At 42.7% G+C, this 8,361-nt stretch overlaps 1 long non-coding RNA gene across 1 annotated transcript; it reads left to right on the forward strand.

Moving 5' to 3' along the window:
• Nucleotides 1-7,017: 7,017 nt before the first annotated feature.
• LOC103635641 (uncharacterized) lies at nt 7,018-8,153 on the forward strand. Its single transcript, XR_002264428.1, has 2 exons — nt 7,018-7,876; nt 7,966-8,153. It is a non-coding gene; the product is annotated as an uncharacterized lncRNA (long non-coding RNA).
• Nucleotides 8,154-8,361: the final 208 nt, after the last annotated feature.

Below are 8,361 nucleotides of genomic sequence, written 5' to 3' on the forward strand. Positions count from 1 at the left end.
TGTTGTATGCGAATTAAAATGCATGGAGGAGAAAGTGGTACGCGTGGATGTGTTTGCGATTGGAATGCCAACAAGTGTTTGTGTGCCGCAATAGTTCTTTTGTACGTCATAGAGATTGGTCACCGATGTATTAATTGTTTGCTAAAGCACTTCGTCGTAAAGTAGTGTGTTAGCTGTGGTAAATTTAATAAAGCGTAAAACATGCTTGATGATTTCCGCAGTCGGCTAAGATGTTCGTCTATGTAAAAATATTTTGTGTATTCATCGTGGTATAGGATAGAATAGATCGAAAATATAATTTATGTGACATGTGATTAGTGTTTTTAAGATGAGATGTGCGAATGATCGGTTAATGTTTCACTTGTGTAGTCAATAAACATTGTCATAAATAATTGTGTAAAAATTGGTCCTGAGAATACAATGGGGACACGTATGCGTGAGTGTGTCGAAGTGGGTTACATCAAGTGTTGCGTTAGGTGGCATGGTTGCGTAGAAAAATTTAAGGGTCGCCGAGTTGTGTTTGTCTGAGGTGTCGATAAGAATTTAAAAATGTCTGTCAAGTTTATACGAATGGCGAGTCTGTGGATGATTGTGTGTGCTGAGATGCATTGTAGTAGTGATGGCGTTAAAATTAACGGAAATGTCTCGAGTGCACGCCGCCCCATGGCTGTATGCGAGACAAGGTAACATAAGGTGTGCTCGACACGAATGTTCGGTCGATATAAGTAGGAAATTGTGTTTGCTTAATTAGAGAGGTGGTGACATGCCGAAGTAGTCATCGCTTTCTCAATATTTATAAGTCGAATCGAGTCGATGCGTATTTTGTGTTCGTTAAATTATGCTTCGCATATAATGTGTGATTGTACTCACGGATTCGAGTAGACACTTCAAGCAAGTCAAGTAGGTTTGTGGTATGAGTTGTGTAATGGAGTTAATTGTTTTAGGATAATTATTGAAATGCTCTGTTCGTATAATAAACATGTATGTGTCCATGATTGGGAAGTAAATGCATGGTGATTGTGAGTTGGAGACTAGTAGTTTACGATTTGTATGATTTGGTCGGTGTGCAAAAATACTTGTGAATATGAATGTTTATAAAAATGTGTTGTAGTGTATGTGGTGTCTCGAATTTTGATAATAATAGACAAGCTGACGTGTATGATATTTAGCGGGCTGTGTCGTTGCTCTAGCTAGCCGACTCGTTAGATGACTTTAGTTAAGCTCGTAGTCACGATGATTGCTTGTTGTAGCCTAAATGTGTATGATTATGGTCGCGGGTAAAAATCTGTAGTGCTCATGTGGTGTCTAAACTAAAATGCGGACTAGTGGGTGAAAAGCGCTTAGATATAAGTATATGCCGGATTTGATGATTGTGGTGAATGCGTTTGTTAACTGAATGTGGTAATTTTAGTGCACTAAATAACTTGGATGAAAATTAGTGAGTCTACTTGTTAGTCCTCATATGATTATTTTAACTCTAACAATTGGTAAAGTGTTAGAATAATTCAAGTCTCTAGAACGCGGCAATTCTTGAATTGTATAGAAGCTGAAATGTATTGATTGTTGTTTTGGACTGCCCGTACTGTTTTCGGTGTGCTGTATGTTTGATGAACCAAATTGTGTTTTCTGTAGATATGTGCTATAGAAAAGTGGTAGATAACTTTATTATCTTGCTGGTGTTAAAATTTGACAGCCATAGGTCTGAAGGTTTAGGAGTTAGGATTTTTACAAATTCAGTAACTGAATCTGTCCAAGTTCTGTACAGATTTCAGAAACTGCATTGTTTGCCTAATTTAATGTTACAATCTGTTCATGGTCATTATAAGAAAGTTGTAGATGCTTTTCTGATCTTGCTTGTGTTAAAATTTCATAAACACAGGCCTGATAGTTTAAGAGTTATGAATTTTACAACTTGGTTGCTGTGTTCTGTCCACTGACAGAACAGATTTCGAAAACTGAATTGTTGATTCAGTTCAACATAGAATTAATTCTTGGTGATTATAAATGTTATATAGTACTTTTCCCAAGCTTTCCAAAAAGTCTTAGATCACTATTTTTGGTGGTCTGAAAATTAAGTTACTTGTGTTTGAAGTGTGAAGACTGAATCTGTCCAGTTTTGGACAGCACAGCCTTCATAGTATATTTTACCCTTGATACATGCTAAACCAGCCAGGGATGTTTATAAATAATTTGTAGAACATTTAATTAGCTTTCCAAAAAGTATAGGATCACTTTGTTTGGATGTCTGAATCTTTTGTTGTGAATTTTTGAAGCTGCAAGTCTGAATCTGTCCAAATCTAGACAGAGCTGCTGTGTTTGCACAATTCGACTTTGCTAAGTGTTGAATCATGTTGTGATGAAAATACCAAAATTGTAGAGCACTTTCTAAACTTTCCAGAAAGTCATAGTTTACTATTTTTGGATTAATATTTGAAAAGTTACGATTAAAACAAGTAACTGCTGTGCTGCTGTCCTAAAAATCTGCACGTGCTCAAATGAATGTTTAGTTCACCATTTTGGCTAAAAATGCTTAGTTAAGCGCTTAACGGACATAGACTTGTGATGGCTAAACTTAGGTTAACATGTGTTCCGTGATTAATGTGCTTGCTTGCTGTAGTTGGTTGTGGATATAAGATTTATAGTTATTGATGCCTATGTCCTGTTTAAACGTACGTTGTCTTGGTTGCTCTTGTGTGGTCAATAGGAGAACTAAAGAAAAGCCGTAGCAAGTTAAATAAAGGTTCATACGTGTGATGTCCTGTTGTGTTGGTTAATTAAAAGTCGTGATCGTCGTCTTTCTAGTGATAGTGTTTACGTGTGCCCAATGACACATAAATAACTAGTGTTTGCGTATAGTTGTTGCAGTGTCTTACTAATTAATGTTTAGTTCGCCACTGTGTCTTGGTATATCTTGTGCTATTTTTGTGCTACTTTCATTATATTCATACATATGCATCTTGCACCTCATATAGGACCGCGAGATGGTGATCGAGCCAGTGATGTGGTGCCACCCACAAGAAGCAGTTGGTAGACGACCTGAAGAATGATGGACATGACCAGTAGATACTCGCCAAGCGAGTACCTCCCCCAGCAAACACTACCTAAGTGTTAAATTAAAGGCAAGCCCCGGTTTTATGCATAACCGTTTATATATGCTATTTTACTACACTTAATGTTTGTAGGCTTGTACTGTGCACTTAAGTGTAGGAGTTGCCTGAAACCCTAGTTGCATGAACTCAGGATTCCTTTGAGATGGATACTAGTATGCTAGGTCGAGTAGCTGCTTTAATAATTAGGGATCTCGGTAGAAGTCGAGTGATTTTTCTAGCACTCGCGCGAGGTCAGGAATTGGTTGTATCCACTTTGATAACATAATGGTGATGGTCTGTGGACACGGGTCCATGGGGACGCGTGGTATACGAGATGGAAAATGGAATAAGGATTAACGTGCGGATATCTGTGTCAAGCGTTTGAATGTACTAAACACATACCGAGAAATATGGTAAATCGGTAAGCCTAGTACCTGAGTGAACCTGCCCGCAGATTGCCCTCCTCACGCGACCTGAGACGAGGTCTCCCATTCCGGTTATGGTGGGTACAAGTGCGGTCACTGCACGACGGCCAGTCGGGGTCAGTGAGGCATTGTACGCCAAGGCGGTGAGCCCCTTTCTGTTGCCAGGGAATCGATGGGGACGGTTGATGTGTGTGGGGACGGAGTGCCCCTGCATGTCGTGTGTTTAGGTTTACCTTGCAAGGATAAAAACTCGATTCGAATCGTCTGCTTCTCGCAGCTAATGAGACTGCTTGATCCATTGTACTGCATTGAGTAATAAGTGGAAATGAGGTGAATGGCAAAAAGATGTTGATTAATAAAATGTTTGATACCATGTATGATTAGCTAGGTACACATCTAGTCTAAAGGATTCTACTAAAACTTGAAAAGCTAAAACTTGTTTTTAGACTCAGCTAGTGCTTTTGGCAAACCAAACCCCACAGCCAAACAGCTGCATGTCTAGAGGTAGAGGAGTAGACTCCTCACACCGGGTAAGTCTAGCTGAGTATTAGTATACTCAGCCTTGCTTGTGGCACAATTTTTGCAGGTACTCCTTAGGATGATTGATTGTTGGTGTGACTTGGCCTTCGTCCCTGCCACCGGGACAGACGGTCGAGTGGGTTACTACTTCCGCAGGAGAGGACCAGGAGGAGTAGCGTGGCCAGGCTTCGCCATGTTACTCGGTTTTCTCCGTTAGTTATTTCCGCTGCATTAAAATTTATGATTATTATTTCTGAAACTCCGATAATGTAATCACTAATGATACTTATTAAATTTGTGGTATTATGTTTTATTGTATTTCTCTGTGCCTCACCAGCGTGTGAGCTAGTGGTATTCGATCCTGGATAAGTGGCTTTATCGGACTAGATCCGAGGGACTGACGGGTTATTCCTGTTTAAGTGTGTTGCTACCCTTTAGGGTGCGACTTGGGCACTTAAGCTGGAATAATTCGGGCGGTTCCGCCACAGCTAGTATCGGAGCGAATACCAGTACAGAGAAGTCAGTAAGTCATGATTACCAACCTTTTCAAAAGTAAAACTTGCTAGAAACCAATGTTGGATAGATGTCAGGACGATAAGGATAGACATAGGACGTGAAGCCTTAGGAAATAGATGGGTAGCTAGGTGGCTATTTATATAGGCCATAAAGGCTACTACTATTAATAAGGATGCTATAGAAAGCACCCGAAAAAAATAGTTAGGTCTGAGAAGACGACTAGAATGAGCATGCATCATGATTGTCGCATCATTGTCTCTTGTGCACCAACATGCTTCTCTCGCCTTTATTCCAATAATAAGAACTTGTGAATAATGTGACGTATTGCTATGTCATGAAAACTATAAGAAATGCTTTACCTCGTGTCAGATTAGGAAGTCTTGCTAGGTTGCGTTATGTGTTTCTCTTGCCTTGCTATCTAGGTGGTATTGTAAATGTTCAACCCTTTTGCAAAAAAAAAATTTGTTTGTTCGCTCATGAAAAGACACCCCCACTTTAGACAACCTGGTGGTTAGCAAGTGAAACCCTTTAAAAAAAAACAAATCCCGTGCTTGTTTTGGTGTTTCTAGCCCTTGTGTGTTTTACACTTGAAATTGCACCTGCACAACTTATAGACACCCATAGCTTGACCGATAGATCAACCCAAGTCTCCTTGTGCACTTGTTGTGTCAAAAAAATTTGGTGTCTAGTTGCCCAACCCTATCAAGGCCACGTTTCTTTCCATAAATCCTTGCTCCTAAAACTTCATAGCATTTCTGTTAATCATCCTAGCTGATCCTGTTCGCCTATCTCTCCTTTTGCCTAGATCTGGTAATCCTATTTCTTGTGAATCATATTTGCCTTATCATCCAAATCTCTGAATCCTTTATTGATTCTGCCCTGTTATCTGGTTATCTGCTATAACCCGTTCTCAAGTATCGAATGTTGATCTTGCCTAAATCTCTCATTTCTGGTCATTCTCATACCCCCTTCTCTGAGGATCATGACACTAATGTTATCAACTTATCTCTAAACAGCATATCCATGGGGATTAATGGATGTTGTTGTTACCTTTGGATCTCTCATGTCTCTAAAAGCTTATCAATCTCGATCTCATGGTTGGTTCCTCCTCATATTAAATATCGTATCAATCTTTGGTGGATAATCTCCGTGATGATCATAAAATAGTTCTCTGAGTAGAAAAAAATTCTCAAGTGATGCTCTTTTGCCAATAATCTCTACTTCAACTCCGATCACATTCTTATTTTCTGAGCCATATTCTCAAGGGCTCCATCTATCTGTGCTATGTGGATTTCTCATTGGTTACGTTGGAAATGGTGTCATAACTAACGACTGATGGTGCCGCGACGAAACCGAGAGCCTACTATGGTGCACACATGGTTGAGCTGCTCGGCACGCGTTGGTATCGTGGTCAATAGTTGTGATCCATTATGAGACTATACCGATGTGCTATCTTTTGTGGACACTCTCTCAAAATGATCGCTGCATTTTGTCTCGATATGTCGCGATATTCTAACCAAATCTGTCTTCAGTATCTTGTCAGATCCCATCTCATAAATTTGCATCTATCTCCAGCCTGGGAGTTACATGCTTCTCCACCCTTAAGATCCTCAATCGAATCTCGGGACGAGATTCTTTTAAGGGGGGAAGGCTGTGACACCCCAGGTGTCAGTTTCGTGTTATGTCGGGAGATTTGTCCCTAACGCGAATGCTCAGTGAAAATTTCTAGTTCTCGATCGTGTCTATCTCTGTCTATCAGGCTTTCTCATGGAAGTTCACCGAATTCAGAGTTAATCGATCGTGAGAAACAACCGATTTTGGAGCGTGTTAAAACTTTTAATTCTCGGAACTAATGCAGACTCGAAGATCATTCTCGAATTATAAATCTCATCCGAAGCTCTTTAAATCAAACTCTTGACGATTGTTATCTGATCTGAGCCCGAATCTAATTCCTCGAAACTTTGATCTATGTTCGACTATTTTATTCGGGTCTGTATTCTCCAACGGGATACTCAGTATGCCGTCCTCTAAATAATTCTTACTCGACTCAGCTAAATATCTCATATCTGAACCGAACTCAAAACCCCGTATCGACTGCGATTTTAAAATGTCACGATCCGATTTCTCCGACTAAAAATCCAAAGCCGATCAAATCTCAGGACGATTTATTTTCGAATCATGCGCGAGGAATTATTTTCGAGCAAAGTGAAATCCAACTCTCGGCCGAATTAATCGCTCAATCGTCCGTTCGTCGAAACCCAAATTCGCTCTGTTCTCCGTAGAGACAAAATCCGCAGGAACATTTTTGGTCCGGAAAATAAATTAGCGCAGCCCGAATTCGTATTTTGGGCCAGCCCAACCCAGCCCAATAAGGCCCACTAAGAAAACCCTAACTCCACCTCATGTCTATAAATAGAAGTGCCCCTCTCTTGCCCTTGGCAATTTTTCACTCCCACCCTCCATTTTTCCCTAGCCGCCACCTTCTTCTTCCCTGTCCCTTCTTCCTCACGGCAGCGCGCAGGGGACTTCCTCCCTTCCATGGCTGCCCAGCTGCCGAGCTCCCCTCTTCCTCCCTGTGTTCAGTTTCTCCAACTTGGCGCCCCTGCTATCTCCCCCAATGGAGCATAGCGCAGGGAGCAGCCATCCCTGGCTCAACAGCAGCTCGACGCCCTCACTTCTCCCCTGCTATCTCCACTTCTCTGTCCATGGCGCAGCTCAACGAGGAGCAGCAGTTCTCCTTCATGGGCGCGAGCCCCTTCTTCCACCTCTGACCGACGCCCCTGTTTCCCCTGCGACTCCCATGGCCGAGCTCCATCCCAGCATGGACGTCGCCCCTTGCTGTTCCTTGCACCCTCCTCTGCGCAGCGCCCCTGTTCCCCTGCTCTCTTTTTTTTTCTTTTTTTCCTAGCATCCATGGACGCCAACAGCCGATCCCATGGCGTGCTGCCCCCAGCCCGGCGTCCTGCTCCCCCATGGGCGCTCCCTGTTTTCTTCCACGCACAGCAGCAGGACGCTCAACTCAGCTCCCTCCCTTCCCTGCTCGCCCCAGCCATAAATCATCGCGCAGAGCGCCGTCGGCCTGTTGAGCGCGCTCTCCACTGCCCTGGCGTTTCCCCCTGCTAGCTCCTCCCATGGACGCCCAGAAATTCCAGCAGCGAGTCCCCTTCCTCGCTGTTTGTCGTGGTGCCCGCCAGCTGTTCGTCAAAATGCGCAGCAAGCCGCGCGCTGTCGACTCGCTGTTTCGTGAAGCCCAGTGGGCAGCACCGTCGACGCTCACCGGTTGGTCGCTGTTTTGCGCAGCCCCCAATCGCGCCGTCGAAACTCGTGGTGAGAAACACCCCCGCTGTCCTCGCTATTTTGTTTAGCGTTTGTAATGTTCGATGGTCTGTCGCCAACAAACGTGTGTGTTTTCACAGCTAACGGTCGACGTCGCGCTTCGCGCCCTACCCATTCGACGAAACGCCGAGCCTTGTGGACAGTCCATGCGGCTAAATCCCGACTTGTTCAGGTTGAATCCATGTGACTGACTTACTTGCACATTTGTCATTGTCATGTATATATATGTATGTGAATATGTTGTATGCGAATTAAAATTCATGGAGGAGAAAGTGGTACGCGTGGATGTGTTTGCGATTGGAATGCCAACAAGTGTTTGTGTGCCGCAATAGTTCTTTTGTGCGTCATAGAGATTGGTCACCGATGTATTAATTGTTTGCTAAAGCACTTCGTCGTAAAGTAGTGTGTTAGCTGTGGTAAATTTAATAAAGCGTAAAACATGCTTGATGATTTCCGCAGTCGGCTAAGATGTTCGT

This window comes from Zea mays, chromosome 8, assembly GCF_902167145.1.
Source record: "Zea mays cultivar B73 chromosome 8, Zm-B73-REFERENCE-NAM-5.0, whole genome shotgun sequence".
NCBI classification, from domain to species: Eukaryota; Viridiplantae; Streptophyta; class Magnoliopsida; order Poales; family Poaceae; genus Zea; species Zea mays.